Raw genomic sequence first — 18,124 nt, 5'->3', positions numbered from 1 at the left:
TCCATTGTCCCATGTCCAGTACGAACTGTTGCTTCTTGACCTGGATGCAGGCTTCTCAGGAGGCAGGTTAGATGGGCTGATATTCCCATCTCTTTAAGAATTCTCTGTATTTTGTTGTGGGCCACATAGTCAAAGGCTTTAGCATAGTCAAGCAGAGTACACCACTGTGTCAGCAAGCTTGCCATTTGCTGAATAAGAGTTGATAAACAGAAAAATCAATTTAAATAATCTTGAGTTAATCCATCCTAGCGTGTGTTACCCACTCCAGAGAGTGAGTATGCTAGATATTAAAATAAGTGTTAAAGGCTAGAAAAAGAATGTTTACAAGCTTATTCACTACTCATATATTTTTAAATGCAGTTTAATATTGTTTTTACTAAATGTAGTTATTTAAAATAATTTTTGATACTGTGTTTAATATTCCTAGTGCAAATCATTGTTATTTTAACTCATACCCGTGAGGAATGGCTGATAAGGATTGCAATAAAATGTGTAACAAGTCTGACTAGAAAATTAATTTGAATGCATATGCTCCTTTAATTACAGCATTCCCCTGCTCTGGTCCAATGTAATTTTTCTTATTAGAGTCTGAAAATGTCCTTCCATATAGCTCAAATATTTTAATACAATTATTTGAAATCAAAGAAAACTTAAAAATAATATCTATTACATAATCAAAATGTTTGTGGCATGAAAGGCAGTATGCTAATGGTTAGGTTTAGAAACAAGTGAGCTCTGAGACAGTTCAGTTCAGTTCAGTCGCTCAGTCGTGTCCGACTCTCTGCGACCCCATGAATTGCAGCACGCCAGGCCTCTCTGTCCATCGCCAACTCCCGGAGTCTACCCACACCCATGTTCATCGAGTCGGTGATGCCATCCAGCCATCTCATCCTCTGTCATCCCCTTCTCCTCCTGCCCCCAATCCTACCCAGCATTAGGGTCTTTTCCAATGAGTCAACCCTTCGCATGAGGTGCCCAAAGTATTGGAGTTTCAGCTTCAACATAAGACCTTCCAATGAACACCCAGGATTGATCTCTTTTAGGATGGATTGATTGGATCTCCTTGCAGTCCAAGGGACTCTCAAGAGTCTTCTTCAACATCACAGTTCAAAAGCATCAATTCTGCGGCGCTCAGCTTTCTTCACCATCCAACTCTCACATCCATACATGACCACTGGAAAAACCATAGCCTTGACTAGACGGACTTTTGTTGGCAAAGTAATGTCTCTGCTTTTAAATATGCTATCTAGGTTGGCCATAACCTTCCTTCCAAGGAGTAAGCGTCTTTTCATTTCATGGCTGCAGTCACCATCAGCAGTGATTCTGGAGCCCAGAAAAATAAAGTCTGACACTGTTTCCACTGTTTCCCCATCTATTTCCCATGGAGCGATGGGACTAGATGCCATGATCTTAGTTTTCTGAACGTTGAGCTTTAAGCCAACTTTTTCACTCTCCTCCTTCACCTTCATCAACAGGCTCTTTAGTTCTTCTTCACTCTCTGCCATAAGGGTGGTGTCATCCGCATATCTGAGGTTATTGATATTTCTCCTGGCAATCTTGATTCCAGCTTGTGTTTCTTCCAGCCCAGCGTTTCTCATGATGTACTCTGCATATAAGTTAAATAAGCAGGGTGACAATATACAGCCTTGACGTACTCCTTTTCCTATTTGGAACCAGTCTGTTGTTCCATGTCCAGTTCTAACTGTTGCTTCCTGACCTGCATACAGGTTTCTCAAGAGACAGGTCAGATGGTCTGGTATTCCCATCTCTTTCAGAATTTTCCACAGTTTATTGTGACCCACACAGTCAAAGATTTTGGCATAGTCAATAAAGCAGAAATAGATGCTTTTATGGAACTCTCTTGCTTTTTCGATGATCCAACGGATATGGGCAATTTGATCTCTGGTTCCTCTGCCTTTTCTAAAACCAGCTTGAACATCTGGAAGTTCACGGTTCACATATTGCTGAAGACTGAGGAGTTAAAAAAATAGATAATGTAACTGCTTATATCAGATATGCTTATATCATATTATAAATATTGCTTAGCTAGAAAACTTTTATTCCCTTCGACTTTCTTTAAATGGAATATAGTTACACTAAGAGTCAGCAAAAACAGCTCAGCCAAATCCTCTCTGAAAGAAGTTAGAAGCAGGACATTCACAATTGATTCTTTGTAAGTCGACAGGAAATATCTAAGCCAAAAAATAATACACTACTCTGCTGAGAATAACCTGTTTTATAGGTCTAATCTCAAGCATTTAACTTGGCATTGGCATTTTTATGTATGAGTGTATATATATATATATATATATTTTTTTTCAATTAAAAAAGCTGGACTCTGTGGACTTTTCAACAACTATTCCAGTTTATGTTAGGTAAAACACATGGGGACTCCATTGTATGGGAAATGGAGGAATTTTTCTCTAAACTCAGGCATTTGTTAGTACAACTTTGGAACTGCCTTGCTACTCAGTCAATCAGCTAGGCCAATAGCAGATTGGCTGTTATTTATGGGATACGCAATTATGAAGTACTATGCTTGATTTGTAAAACCCCAGATGGTTCAGTGGTAAAGAATCTGCCTGCAATGCAGGAGACATAGGTTCAATCCCTGGGTCGGAAGATTTCCTGGAGGAGGAAATGGAAACCCATTCCAGTATCCTTGCCTGGAGAATTCCATGGACAGAGGAGCCTGGCGGGCTACATACAGTCTATAGGGTCTCAGAGTCAGATACGACTGAGCTGGTACGCACTGCTGCTGCTGCTACATTGCGTCAGTCATGTCCGACTCTGTGCAACCCCACAGACGGCAGCCCACCAGGCTCCTCTGTCCCTGGGATTCTCCAGGCAAGAATACTCGAGTGAGTTGCCATTTCCTTCTCCACTAGTAAACGCTTTGTTTACATTATTTCTGAACTTTCTTCCAGCTCACACAAATGCCCTCTTCTTTCTTGATTATGGCTCTGGTTAACCTCAGATATACTGAATCATGAAACAGATTAGAATCTAAATGCTGTGAAAATTCATTGCCTTGTAATATTAAAACAAGTTCAACCTTTTACTCTTGCTCTTTGCTCTTTCGGATCTAAGGTGCATGTTTTCATCTTTAGCTTACAAGGCTGGATACAATGTGCTTCTGTTGGCACAGAGCTTAAGTATAATCTGGGTGCTTATGAATTAATCAACCACTACCAGGTCAACTGGTAAAAGAAAGAGTGCAGGAGTAAGTCGTTTAAAAAGGAGTGACATTTGACTGAGGGTCAGGATTATTGTGGTGAACAGATTGTGTGAGGAATTTAAGTTTAAAGAGATCCAGAAGGGGAGAGAAAACATGATTTCAAAGAAATATAGCATCATGGAGAGAAAAAAACCCCTGCTTTGAATCCATTCTGCTTTGAAAATGCTATCCCAATGTGATTCTGAAATTTTCCTCGGCAATAATGGTAATAATGGCAGCCTCATCATCTGGAAATTACTTATTCACCAAATTCTCATTCTCTGGTTTCTTAGTCTAGTTCTTGGCACATAACAGATTTCCAGTATACGTTTGTTGAAAGAATCATCTTATAATATTTTCATAAAAGCAACATTAGCTTTAATACATAGTAAAGCCATGGTCTAGCTATGTCCCTTACATGTTGTTGTGAGCTGGACTGTGTCCCCTTCAAATTCATATGTTGGCAGTCCTAACCAGTAGTACCTTAACAATGTGCTCGTATTTGAAGAGAGAAACTTTAAAGAGGTAATTAAGTTAAAATGAGGTCATTAGGCTGGGCCATAATCCAATGACTGGAGTCCTTACAAGAAGATGAAATTTGGACACAGACATACAGAGTGAAGACCTGTGAAGACATAGGGAGGAGACAGCTACCTGCAACCAAGGAGAGTGGATTGGAACAAATCCTTCTCTTAAGGCCCTCAGAAGATACCAACACCTGCTGGCACTTTGAGCTTGGACTTCTAGCCTCTATAGTTGTGAGAAAATCAATTTCTGTTATTAACCTACCTAGTCTGTGGTACTTTGTTATGGCAGCCCTACCAAACTAATACAGGTTTTTTCAGTTGTGCATAAATCACCAGAAATTTCCTATTTTGGAACAGTTTCAAAATGACTTTGTTATTAAGTATAAATTAAGAAATATCACTGACACATTCCTATAGAATATTTCTCAGGGTCCCTTTGGCTACACCCATCCTGACCGCTACCTCTGTCTTATCCATACATGCTAGTGTACTCAAGATCAACTTGGAACCATTGATGAGAATTAAGACAAAAAGTTGCCTAAACTTATAAAAGGGCTTCCCAGGTGGCGTGAGTGGTAAAGAACCTGTCTGCCAATGCAGGAGACATAAAAGACGTGGGTTTGATTCCTGGGTTGGGAAGATCCCCTGGAGGAGGGCATGGCAACCCACTCCAGTATTCTTGCCTGGAGAATCCCATAGGCAGAGGAGCCTGGAGGGCTACTGTCCATAGGGTTGCAAAGAATCGGACATGACTGCAGTGATTTGGCACATGCACATAGCAACAGAGACGAACTCTAAAACAAAAACAGTTTAAACATACATGACAAGATGCAATTTGACAGGTTGTTAAGAGTATGGATCTGATATCCAGGCATGTGTTTTTTTTTCCCCAGCTCTTCTTTCTAGTTGTGTGTATGATCTTGGCCAAGTTACTTAAATTTTCTGTGTCTTAGTTTCCTCTTCTATTTATGTGGATAATAACAGTACTTACACCATAATAATTCTGTGATGATTAAATCACTTTGTACATATAAAGGTGCTTAGAACAGTGTCTGACACATGAAAAGTGCTGTCAGTTTTAACAATTATTTAAAATTAATGCCATTTAGATAAATTATAAACATATACAAAATAACACCATATGTTTTCAAAGCATACATTTAAACAAAAAATACATTAAATATAATGCTTATCTATATATATAAAGAGGAAAGGAATTAGAAAGTGAAGTTAAAATAGAGTGTATGAATGAATGAGTGAATGAATGAAGTTAATAAGTAAATGAATGAGCCAATGTACAAACAGACCGAAAAGGTGCTTTACACAGGTTGGTGACTGATTATGTCCTGTGAACAAAGGTGTCTGAATAAATCAACATTCTTCAGCTGAGTTGCAAAAGGAAAAGGAAGACAGGAAGGAAGGGAGGGAAGGAACCGAGGATTAAAGAAAGAAATGTTCAGTCCCACATATGTGAGTTGAAGCTTTGGTTTAAAAATATATAGCTCAAAGACACCATTTAGAGTCTTGAAGTTGATGTATCTGTGGAACACACGACATAAACTGCCAAAAAATAATCACATTCAGAACCCCACACCATACCTGTTCAAAAGAATCATTCTCCTTCAGTAATCAGAAGAACTGTTGGTGATATTAGGCTTGGGTCCTTGAAGATCACTCTAGGGGAAACAAAACACTTTATAATTAATTTTAAATAGGTAAATACTCTTATAGTGAATCCTGATGGAAAAGGTATTTTAGAAATTTCAAAAAATTTAAAACCAAGGCAATTTCTTCCTCTCCTTTCCCCCTATGGAGAAGGCAATGGCACCCCACTCCAGTACTCTTGCCTGGAAACTCCCATGGACGGAGGAGCCTGATAGGCTGCTGTCCATGGAGTCACTAAGAGTCGGACACGACTGAGCGACTTCACTTTCACTTTTCACTTTCATGCGCTGTAGAAGGAAATGGCAACCCACTCCAGTGGTCTTGCCTGGAGAATCCCAGGGACGAGGGAGCCTGGTGGGCTGCCGTCTATGGGGTCGCACAGAGTCGGACACGACTGAAGCGACTTAGCAGCAGGAGCAGACACATTCAGTGTTTTCCTCTATTATTTCAGACTATTATTAAAGGACCTTTTTAAAATGAAGGCATGGCTAAAAACAGGCACTGTGTTTAAAAAGCTCATGTTTTGGGCAATTTACTGTTATTTTTGCCAGTTTAAATACCAGGCATTTTAAAAGGCTTAATTGTTAAATACACAAGATGAAAGTAAACAAAGGAATGATTTATTATTCTTTCCGTTATAACCAAATCAGCCCTGATTTATAAGTTCCTTTTCATTGTATTTTTCTAATATCTTCTTCTCTCTGAGTTCAAACCCCTTTACAAAGGTTAGTTCATTTATCTTTCTAATTGTCCCCTTAAGGAAGGTAGTAGGTTATTATCACTATCTTCATGAAATGATGAACAACAGAGGAAAAGTGATGGTTCATAGATGAAATTAAGCCATATAAATTTTACAAATTTCCATAATATCATCTGTATTACTTTAGCTCACACACACATCATGTGCTGTTGTCCAGCTTTTTGATGAGTATACATACAATCTTCACAGCTAGTGCATAACTTCCTCCTGTTTATTAAGGCATGTGTTGTGTTTTCTTGCTTGGAGCTTTTTACTAATCCTAGTATACAGAGCTGAGCATATGACAGGGAGCTAACAAATATTTATTAATGAATATTTATCTGGAAAGGATGACTGTATTGTACCTCTTACTGACATGAAAGTAGGGTAGGCCCAGAAATTCACTGCCAGAAATCACCCTTGATTGCCATCATAGATAAAAACAATAGCCTTCCAGTAAGGCTCTTTTTCTAAATCCTGTAATGTGTAACATTGCTTCAATACATAGGTTATTAATTTGGGGAATGAATTTAAAAGAGCACATAGAGGGGCTTCCCTGGTGGCTCAGTGGCAAAGAACCCACCTGCCAATGCCAGAGACATGAGTTTGATTCCTGATCCAGGAAGATCCCACATGCTGCAGAGGAGCTAAGCCAGTGCACCACAACAACTGAGCCTGCATGCCCTAGAGACCATCCTCAGCAACAAGAGAAGCCACCGAAATGAGAAGCCCACGTAGGGCAACTAGAGAGTAGCCCCTGCTTGCCACAACTAAAGAAAGCCCACGTGCAGCAATGAAGACCCAGCACAGCCAAAAGTAAATAAATAAATAATTTTTAAAAGAATAAACAAAAGAGCATATGGAAATGTCATAGTAACACAGAATATTAGAACATAGATGGATAGCACTCTAGACTTGGATCTTGTAAGAACTAGGGTTTCAGTTGTGCCAGATGAAGTAAGTTCTGGGGATCTAATGTACAGCAATGTGACTGTAATTAACAATAGTCTATTGTACACTAGAAATTTGCTAAGAGGGTAGATCTTAAGTGTTCATACACACAAAGTAACTATGTACGGTGATGACTATGTATCTTGATTGTGATGATTATTTCACAATGTATCTCAAACATCAAGTTATACATCTTAAGTAAATATAATTTTTGTTAATTATACCTCTATAAAGCTGGAAAGAAAAAGAATTGTATTAGAGTCTGAAGAGAAATCACCAGTTTCCTCATTCTCCATTCTCATTCTCTACTTCGCAAGATTTTGAAGGTGACAGAATATTTCAATCTTGTTTCCCATTCTTTATTTAACTCGCTTTGCGACTACAAGATGTTGATATGATCGAGGATAAAGTACAATAATCACTAAGGATGGGAAGACTCTGTGAGAATTGTTAAACTGGATTATCCATCTTAGCTAAAGTGGTCAGATATTGTTGTTTAAATATTTGTTTAGAAAACCTTAACACCCTAGAAATTCTAATGTCACTCTTTCCATGCTAGCCAAAGCAATGTTTTTTAAGTTGCTCTTTTAAGTTTTCAGATAAATCGTTGAAGAGAAATATTGAATTTTAATATGCATTAAAATACGTATAAGGGTTTTCTACTTGGCACCCACTAAAAAATTCAGAAGTCTTTATACAATGTTTGCCAACTTAAAATTTTAACATTTTTTAGGAATATGGCTGGAAGTTATATTAATCCTTATCTCTGCATTACTATAGTATGAAGCTCACTTGATGGTGTACAAGCCCTCTGTAGTGAGCATCTCATAATCTTCCCCATTTCCATCTCTCTCTATTATCTCATCATACTTTATCTAAACGTCATATACTGCTTTTTCTCACTTTTATGCCTCTGTATACTTTGCTCTTTAGGCCTAGAATGCCCTTACCTATCATTTAAGACATTCTCACTCATTCTTCAAGAATCATCTCAATAACTCCTCATCAAAGTCTTCTCTAATTTTTGTGATCCCCAAAGCCTCAGAAGAATCGATTAGTCTTTCTTACCACACTCCTCAAAGAGAAGTGATTATTCCATGCTTTGTGCCACCACCATACCTTTTACATACTTCTATTGTGTAACATCTTATGGAAAAACCTAAACAAAATTTTTGACAAACCCAACATAATAGCACTTATAAAGCCACAGTGATAGAAGTAAGGTCCAATGCTGTAAAGAGCAATATTGCATAGGAACCTGGAATGTTAGGTCCATGAATCAAGGCAAATTGGAAGTGGTCAAACAGGAGATGGAAAGAGTGAACGTTGACACTCTAGGAATCAGCGAACTAAGATGGACTGGAATGGGTGAATTTAACTCAGATGACCATTATATCTACTACTGTGGGCAGGAATCCCTTAGAAGAAATGGAGTAGCCATCATAGTCAACAAAAGAGTACAAAATGAAGTACTTGGATGCAATCTCAAAAATGACAGAATGATCTCTGTTTGTTTCCAAGGCAATCCATTCAATATCACGGTAATCTAAGTCTATGCCCTGACCAGTAATGCCGAAGAAGCTGAAGTTGGATGGTTCTATGAAGACCAGAAGACCTTTTACAAATAACACCCAATACAGATGCCTTTTTCATTATAGGGGGCTGGAATGCAAAAGTAGGAAGTCAAGAAACACCTGGAGTAACACGGAAATTTGGCCTTGGAGCACAGAATGAAGCAGGGCAAAGGCTAATAGAGTTTTGCAAAGAGAACACACTCGTCATAGCAAACACCCTCTTCCAACAACACAAGAGAAGACTCCACACATGGACATCACCAGATGGTCAACACTGAAATCAGATTGATTATATTCTTTGCAGCCAAAGATGGAGGAGCTCTATACAGTCAGCAAAAACAAGACCAGGAGCTGACTGTGGCTCAGGTCACGAACTCCTTATTGCAAAATTCAGACGTAAATTGAAGAAAGTGGGGAAAACCACAAAACCATTCAGGTATGACCTAAATCAAATCCCTTACAGTGGAAGTAAGAAATAGATTTAAGGGACTAGATCTGATAGACAGAGTACTTGATGAACTATGGACGGAGGTTTGTGACACTGCACAGGAGACAGGGATCAAGACCATCCCCAAGAAAAAGAAATGCAAAGAAAAAAAATGGCCGTCTGAGGAGGCCTTACAAATAGCTATGAAAAGGAGCGAAATGAAAAGCAAAGGAGAAAAAGAAAGATATATCCATCTGAATGCAGAGTTCCAAAGAATAGCAAGGAGAGATAAGAAAACCTTCCTCAGCGATCAATGAAAATAAATAGAGGAAAAACAATAGAATGAGAAAGACAAGAGATTGCCTCAAGAAAATTAAGAGATACCAAGGGAACATTTCATGCAAAGATGGGCTCAATAAAGGACAGAAATGGTATGGACCTAACAGAAGCAGACGATATTAAGAGGTGGCAAGAATACACAGAAGAACTGTACAAAATAGATCTTCACAACCCAGATAATCACGATGATGTGATCACTCACCTAGAGACAGACATCCTGGAATGTGAAGTCAAGTGGGCTTTAGGAAGTATCACTACGAACAAAGCTAGTGGAGGTGATGGAATTCCAGTTGAGCTATTTCAAATCCTCAAAGATGATGCTGTGAAAGTGCTTCACTCAGTATGCCAGCAAATTTGGAAAACTCAGCAGTGGCCACAGGACTGGAAAAGGTCAGTTTTCATTCCAGTCCCAAAGAAAGGAAATGCCAAAGAATGTTCAAACTACTGCACAATTGCACTCGTCGCAGATGCTAGTAGACTAATGCTCAAAATTCTCCAAGCCCGGCTTCAGCAATACGTGAACCTTGAACTTCCAGATGTTCAAGCTGGTTTTAGAAAAGGCAGAGGAAGCAGAGATCAAATTGCCAACATCCCGTGGATCATCAAAAAAGCAAGAGAGTTCCAGAAAAACATCTATTTCTGCTTTATTGACTATGCCAAAGCCTTTGACTGTGTGGATCACAATAAACTGTGGAAAATTCTTAAAGAGATGGGAATACCAGACCATGTGACCTGCCTCTTGAGAAACCTGTATGCAGGTCAGAAAGCAACAGTTAGAACTAGACATGGAACAACAGACTGGTTCCAAATAGGAAAAGCAGTACGTCAAGGCTGTATATTGTCACCCTGCTTATTTAACTTATATGCAGAGTACATCATGAGAAATGCTGGGCTGGTGGAAGCGCAAGCTGGAATCAAGATTGCCGGGAGAAATACCAACAACTTTAGATATGCAGATGCCACCACCCTTATGGCAGAAAGTGAGGAAGAACTAAAGAGCCTCTTGATGGAAGTGAAAGAGGAGAGTGAAAAAGTTGGCTTAAAGCTCAACATTCAGAAAACTAAAATCATGGCATCTGGTCCCATCACTTCATGGCAAATAGATGGGGAAACAGTGGCTATCTTAATTTTGGGGGGCTCCAAAATCACTGAAGATGGTGACTGCAGCCATGAAATTAAAAGACGCTTACTCCTTGGAAGGAAAGTTATGACCAGCCTAGACAGCATATTAAAAAGAAAAGACATTACTTTGTCAACAATGGTCCGTCTAGTCAAGGCTATGGTTTTTCCAGTGGGCAAGTATGGATGTGAGAGTTGGACTGTAAAGAGGGCTGAGGGCAGAAGAATTGGTGCTTTTGAACTGTGGTGTTGGAAAAGACTCTTGAGAGTCCCTTGGACTGCAGGGAGATCCAACCAGTCCATCCTAAAGGAGATTAGTCCTGGGTGTTCATTGGAAGGACTGATGTTAAAGCTGAATCTCCAGTATTTTGGCCACCTGATGTGAAGAGCTGACTCATTTGAAAAGACCTTGATGCTGGGAAGGATTGAGGTCAGGAGGAGAAGGGGACGACAGAGGATGAGATGGCTGGATGGCATCACTGACTTGATGGACATGAGTTTGGGTAAACTCCAGGAGTTGGTGATGGACAGGGAGACCTGGCATGCTGCGGTTCATGGGGTCACAAAGAGTCATACACGACTGAGTGACTGAAGTGAATTGAACTGAACAACATAATAGCATGTATAAAGCCAAAGTGCAAGTATGTCTACAGGTGGGCTTCTTTGCAAGGTCGTGAATCTTTGGCAAGCAGGAAGGCAGAGACTGTATCTGATATATAGCTGCATGCATGTTGAATGAGAATTCAAGCATGAGAATGAACGTTCAACCATAGGATGCTTCTTCAGATTTTAAACAACGGTTGTTTCACCTTTTCAAGTTTTTGCTTCAACTAGTGATACAGTTTTAAATTTCTCTTCATCTTCTCTCATCAAAAATTTGATAAATTTGTTTGCAAATAGACAAACTCTGTAAAATCATTTTGGCCCTTAGACTATACATTTTGATAACACTGTCACTCTAGAGGTAATGATAATATTGAGAGGATTTTTTTGTATCTATTAACAATCAATTGCTTCCTTTTCTACAATATACCAGAAACATTTAAATTTCACATAAATGTATCAGGTAGCTTAAAATCTGTAAAGAAGTCTGAATTTTGTTTTAAATACTCAGAAACCTTGTAGCTTTTATGTGTTTGGTAATATTCATAAAAACACTAAAATATAATTACTACTAATAATGTTTTTTTATTGTCAAATTCATACTGTTCCTTGTTCATATTTATTACTAAGTCTATATATTAACCTGATACCATAGCAATCATACAAAGCTGTGTTAGATTGTTTTAAAGTTGTCTTTCTCTTAATATTAAAATATTATTCACCTTTGTTGTATCAGCTAGCAAGATAATTTTAAGGACCATTACCAAAATTCAAAGAAGTAATGAATCATCATCTAACAGGCATAAAGTATGCATTAATTGAATAAAAATGAACTTCTACAAAGACTTATTTTACATAACAACATTATAATATGTATCCACATGGTACATATTTTAAATTTATCAACAAAAGTTAAATTCAAAAATAAGGTTATATTTTTATTTAAAAATCTAATTATTAAATATTTTTTTCACAAAAATAGAAGTGATCAAAATAAAATGTTAACACCAGTGGGTATTATTTACAATTTAGTTTTCATGTCCCCTATAGCTACTTGTAGGAGAAGGCAATGGCAACCCACTCCAGTACTCTTGCCTGGAAAATCCCATGGACGGAGGAGCCTGTAGGCTGCAGTCCATGGGGTCGCGAAGAGTCGGACACGACTGAGCGACTTCACTTTCACTTTTCACTTTCATGCATTGGAGAAGGAAATGGCAACCCACTCCAGTGTTCTTGCCTGGAGAATCCCAGGGACGGGTGGGCTGCCGTCTATGGGGTCGCAGAGAGTCGGACACGACTGAAGCGACTTATCAGCAGCAGCAGCATAGCTACTTGTGGTAAATATCTCTTTCATATTTTAATTAGGTCACAAATAGAGGTGTAATAGATTGGATTAACCTCTCGTAATGAAAAATATGCATTTTTGGTGATAAACCTATTTTCAACTATGAATGATGCATTCTGAATGTAGTTAATATTCAAATTTCACTTTTCACTTTATGTTATTCATTTTAACTGGATTATGTGGAATAAAATGGTAAATATGCCTATATGAGTTTGAACTCCAGAGTTTGTAGAATTGGGTTTTTTCTCAACAGTCAATAAATAAATAATAATGACAACACTAAAGTTATGAATAATGATTAATCATCCTGGCAAAGTTAGAAAAATAGCACCTGACTAAAATCATAATAAAATCAAGAAGTGCACTTTATAAAAGAAAAATTTTTCTTAGCAATTTCATTATCCAAAATTATCATTTTAAGTAGGTGATTAATCCTCCTTGCTGATAAAATTAAATTCTAATAATTGCTTTTCAATACAAATGCACTTCTTTCATTTAAAAGAAGGTCAGTTTATTGAAGAACTCTTATGCACCTTGAATTCAAATATAGCCTCATTTCTCAGATTTATTAAGCACTACTGTGATGACAAGCGAACATTATAAATTGCTACTTATATCAATGCTACAAATTCCAGAAGAAAAAATATGCTTTATGTTCATCTTAGTGTGTAACAAATCATTTTCCTTGCCACTACAATTTATTGCTGTTTTAAATGGCACTTTGCCTTTATTCAGTTTAACCTTTTCTTAAGTCTTAGGTCAAATTGTTATGTCCTGACATTGGTAATTAGTGAGCAATCCTATCCTTGTTTTAGCCAAAATTGTATGAAAATGATGATCAAGAGACAATGACAGAACACTTCCTCTCAGCAAGGCTGCTTAAGAATGTGGTTTTTTTGTTCCCTTTGTTTCTTTGTCGCCTAGCAGTGAAAGAGTTTCTGATGTTACAGGTATTTAAAGAGTAAGGCAAATTATATTGTATATATATTTAGGTGCAAGTTTTACTTGAAAAACAATTCTCAGTTTGTCTTCATGGACATGTAAGCAAATATCTTCTAAACCTTAAAATAGTATCTTAAACTACTCTGTATATATATTAATTCCTTGGACATTTTTTAAAGGAGTTAATATTGACTATATTTTAAAAATAATAGCATGTGGGTGCAAGAAAATCAAGTAACTCCATGAGGAACTATATTCCAAAGGTTTTATTTATCCATGAAATCATGAGTTACTCTGAAATTTGTGTGCAGATTATCATACACATACACACACACACACACTTGAAGCTTTCAAGTCCACCTCTGTTACTTAGAGACATATATGTACATAGGCCAAGCAAATATCTGACTAAAAATACTACTAAATGAACTAGGGGGTCTGATGGCAAATAGATATTCAAGCCGACAAGGAGTTAGAATCAGAGTTGAGGTGTGCCTAGTTGACCAGAAACAAATAGATTGTCAGTTACTTCTTCTCCAGCAATGATGGGCATATTTGGGATCAGCATAGAATTGCAATTTGGGATCTGAAACAATGACAAACCATGTGCAACTTTCCCACATGGAAAAGGGAGAAGCCTTCTGTAGAAAAGAAAGGGAAGTTTGGGAGGGTTAGAGTAAATAGAGTCTGTGGCTCTTTATTGACTGAGTCTGGGCCAGGAAAGAAGAGAAGTCTTTCTTCTTCCTCTTGGGCTCTGCGGTCTTCTCAGGGCACGAGAGCTCCCCCTTCTGGGAGTTCTTTATTTAATTGCCATTTCTATATATTAGGTTTTTACTGCCTCATGAAAATAGTTTAAAACATTCTGACAGATTAGAAAAAAAAAAAAGAGTAAAAATTTACAAGTGTTTACTTTAGGAAACAAGGCTATAGTGTCTAATTTTAGTGCAGAAGTATTTACTTTCCCTCTGCCCTATCTTTGTATTTCCTTCTGTATGAGTACATAACACTGAGCAAGCAAGTGTTCAAAAATCTTCAGGTATATTGTTATTCTGAACTAGGCAGGATTTAGCCATAAATGTGAATGAATGTAAACATACAGTGAACTATTTAACTACAGGAAAATTAATCAGTGGTGTATCGTAAACCATAATAAAGATTTGTTTAAACTGAAGTTCTCTTATCTTATTACAGCCAGTACTATCTGCTGGTTGGTAATGTATATATACATTTCACTAGTTTGTATTAAGTATGTAGGCTTACTTTCCTTGCTTGGACCTTCCCTTAATAATGTTTTTATTCTTAGAATGAATGTATTTACAAGGTATGAATACTTAAGCTAAGAAGTGAGAAACCATTTGGATGGAATTGTAAACAAAATCCTAACAAATGGGTCATAGCTAGTAATAGCTCTTTCCTACTAGTGTCTAATGTTCTTGCCATAGACATGCAATTCTGAGCTATGTGTACAATTAGAGATGTCAAAAATATTTCTAAAGTAATTGTCTTAGTCCATTTTGGCTTTTATAACAAAACCAGTATAAACTGCATGGATTATAAACAATAAACTCTTATTTCTCACAGTTCTGGAGGCTGAGAAGTTCAAGATCATGGCACCAGCAGATTCAATGCCTGATGAAAGTCAGTTTTCTCATAGACACCTATATCTGTATTTTCACTATAAGCTCACATAGCAGAAGGGGCAAGGGAGCTTTATTAGGCCACTTTTGTAAGGACATTAATCTCTTATAATTCATGAGGGGTCCACTTTCATGACCTCTAAAGTGAAAGTGAAAGAAAGTGAAAGTCACTCAGTCGTGTCCAACTCTTTGAGACCCCATGGACTATAAAATCCATGGAATTCTCCAGGCCAGAATACTGGAGTGGGTAGCCTTTCCCTTCTCCAGGGGATCTTCCCAACCCAGGGATCAAACCCAGGTCATGACCTCTAAGCACCTCTCAAAGGCCCCACCTCAGAATACCATCACTTGGGGCATTAGATTTTAACATGAGTTTTGGGAAATGCATTCAGTCCATAGCATTCTGCCTCTTGGTCCCCCCAAATTCATATCCTCACATGACATCAACTCAAAAGTCCAAGTTCAAAGTCTCATCTAAGTTTCCTCTAAAATAGAAATGGATAAGAGTCAAAATATGATTCATCCTGAGACAAATTGCTTTCCCTGCTGTGAACCTGTGAAAACAAAGATGTTATGGGCTTACAAAATACAATGGTGGTACAGGCATAGGGTAGACATTCTAATTTCAAAATGGAATAATAGGAAAGAGAAAAGGATTAACAGGTCCAATATAAGTCCAAAACTTAATGGGGCAAATAACAGTATATGCCAAGGCTTGATGTCTCACTTTCTGGACACGTTGGAGCCTGGTTTCTCCAAGATGAGTTTGCAGGATGCAGCTCAACCAGGAAAGTAGCCCTGTCCCCACTGTTCAGCTGGGCATAGCCCTGGTTGGGGCTTTCTCAGGTGGCTCCACCTCCTTTGTCATTCTCTGCCTTGGCCCTGAAGATCTCTGGGGCATTTTTTGAAACATGGAGGCAGCCATGCCCCCATGGCTTGTGCACTCTGCTGGCTGGCAAGGACAGCACCTAGATGGTGCTACCCAGGTTTACCACCTGTGGTAAATCAATTTCCAATACGTTCTTCATTTTCCTCTGAGACCCATCAGAATGGCCTCCACTTTGCATATTTCTACCAACATTCTCTTTGTGACCTCTTAGGTATTCTCTAAGAAGATCGAGGCTTTCTGTACAGCTCTCTTCCTTGAGCCCTCACCAGAATCATCCTAGACAGTTCCTTCATGGAATGTAGGCTTTTTTTAGCATACACTTTGAAACTCTTTCAGCCTCTAACTGATACCCATTTCCAAAGCTACTTTTACATTTTTAGGTATTTGTCACGGCAGTACACCACTCTTGGTACCAGTTTTCCATCTTAGTCTACTTCAGCTGCTCTGGCAAAGATAAACTGGATGGCCTACAAACAATAAACTTGCATTTCTCACAATTCTAGAGATTAGAAGTCCAAGATCAAAAAACTAGCAGATTCAATGTCTGATGGGAATAATATGTTAGTTCAGAGATGGTGGAATATTTTGGCTGTGTCCTCACATGAAGAGGCTGAGAATCTCTCTGGAGCCTCTTTTTATAAGGGCACTAATCCCATTCATGAGAGCTACACCCTCAGGACCTAATCATGTCTTAATACCATCACCTTGCGGATTAAGATTTCAACAAATGATTTGGGGTGGGGGAAGGACATAAACATTCTTATTTTGACAAAACCAAATATATTTAGCATCAATGGATCAGCAGGAGAATGAAGGCAGTTTATTCAGGCAGAAGCAAAAAAAAATAGTAAGCTATTCCAAATTTTTAGATTTCACACCATTAAAAGATCATCCAAATTCTTTCATTGAAATTAAAATGTTATAATATCAATTATTATTGAAGATAAGTGAATGCATGTTTGAGACTGTTAATTTTTTTTTAAATATTATCAAATATGTTTAGAAGATAACCGTTTGGTTACAATGAGACTCATTCTTAATGTGCTTAGAAACAGAGTAATAAAGAAAAGAACTACTGATGGTCTCTTGAAAACTTCCATTATAAATTATAACCATTTCCTATTCTCACAATTTCCCCACTGTTTGCAAACAAGATGTGATCTACCAAGAGTAAAATCACTGTCTTCTTATCAATTACACTGAAAATATTCTTAGCTAAGTGATAACAGATAGCAATTCAGTGCTGATGTCTTTTTTCTGGGTTCTGGAATCAGTTGAAACATCAATTATACACTGCATGAAGATTTGAGAAACATCACATAGAGATACCATTCAACAGAGATGATTTGTTATTCACATAAAGAATTTTAGAAAGCAGGCTTTTTGAAATGTGGTAAGTACAATAGTTTCAAATGGTTTTAGTCACATGATTGGTTGATACCAGCTCCTATAAATACATGGCCAATAATCATTAGCCTATCCAAAAGTTCTTATCTGGAGACATTTCCTCTAAAAATAGATGACCATTATCTCCACTTAGGCCTCTTTGGCCACTCTTAGCATTTGCAATGTGTACATAATTCTTCCACATACAGGACAATTGCTAGAATACTAATTCAATGAGCTTCTCTGAAAAAGAAAAACAAAGTTCTTTCTGGTGAAATATGTTTTAGAAATGCTACAAACCATACCTACCTCTTGGAGATTTACAATGCACATGACCACTTGAAAAGCTCTGAAAGGAAAGAAATAGTTTGATATTGCTTAACCCAGTATTTCTCAAGTAAATTTGTCCACAGAAAACAATTTCTTATGGAATACATATTTACAGTCAAATGGAATATGATAAAAATTAATAAATGTTTGAGAAATTCTCAGAAAGAAATATTAAATATTGATTGATTATATCTTTCTAGTACTAAAACACATCATGGTAAAATGATGTATCAGGAAACCCAATAACATAATAAAGAATCTATTGTTGTTATTGTCCAGTTGCTCAGCTGTGTCCGACTCTTTGCCATCCCCTGGAGTGCAGCACACCAGTCCTCCCTGTCCCTCACCATCTCCTGAAGTTTGCCCAAGTTCATGTCCATTGCCTCAGTGATACCAGCCATCTTACCTTCTGAAGACCTTTTCTACTTCTGCCC

At 37.7% G+C, this 18,124-nt stretch overlaps 1 long non-coding RNA gene across 2 annotated transcripts in view; it reads right to left on the bottom strand.

Moving 5' to 3' along the window:
* Positions 1-18,124, bottom strand: part of LOC145535868 (uncharacterized) — a 202,960-nt gene that overhangs the window by 154,803 nt on the left and 30,033 nt on the right. The window contains exons 3-5 of one of the 2 annotated variants that reach the window (XR_014075520.1): positions 17,670-17,709; positions 5,344-5,420; positions 514-1,971 (exon numbers count right to left, since the gene is read on the bottom strand). This is a non-coding gene — a long non-coding RNA (uncharacterized LOC145535868). Of the gene's footprint in view, positions 1-513; positions 1,972-5,343; positions 5,421-17,669; positions 17,710-18,124 lie in introns of those variants that run through there. The other variant, XR_014075521.1, reaches the window with a different exon arrangement.

Source organism: Giraffa tippelskirchi, chromosome X, assembly GCF_054371585.1.
Source record: "Giraffa tippelskirchi isolate mGirTip1 chromosome X, T2T-mGirTip1v1.2.pri, whole genome shotgun sequence".
In the NCBI taxonomy this organism is placed as follows: domain Eukaryota; kingdom Metazoa; phylum Chordata; class Mammalia; order Artiodactyla; family Giraffidae; genus Giraffa; species Giraffa tippelskirchi.
This window is presented reverse-complemented; position numbering and strand designations above follow the sequence as displayed.